General features: G+C 52.8%; 1 protein-coding gene across 1 annotated transcript in view; it reads left to right on the top strand.

Moving 5' to 3' along the window:
* LOC104411048 (FACT complex subunit SPT16-like) overlaps positions 1-290 on the top strand; it is a gene marked incomplete at both ends in the record, with an annotated part of 4,423 nt that overhangs the window by 476 nt on the left and 3,657 nt on the right. The window lies entirely within an intron of this gene.

A 290-nucleotide genomic window follows, 5' to 3' on the forward strand; every position in this document is an offset into this window, starting at 1 on the left:
CGCCAAAAGCCACCCTGGAGGTCCAAAAGGCCCCTTACACCTCCAAAAGCATCATCTTGGAGGTCCAAAAGCCACCTTAGATCTCCAGAAGGCCCCTTAGACCTCCAAAAGCATCATCTCTGAGGGCCAGAAGGCCCCTTAGAGCTCCAAAAGCTCCATCTGGGTGCTCCAAAAGCATCATCTCTGAGGTCCAAAAGGCCCCTTAGACCCCCAAAAGGACCATCTAGAAGGTCCAGAGGTCCATCTTGGTGCTCCAAAAGCCCCCTTAGACCCCCAAAAACTCCTTTAGA

This window comes from Nestor notabilis, unplaced genomic scaffold, assembly GCF_000696875.1.
Source record: "Nestor notabilis isolate BGI_N333 unplaced genomic scaffold, ASM69687v1 scaffold11259, whole genome shotgun sequence".
NCBI lineage: Eukaryota > Metazoa > Chordata > Aves > Psittaciformes > Psittacidae > Nestor > Nestor notabilis.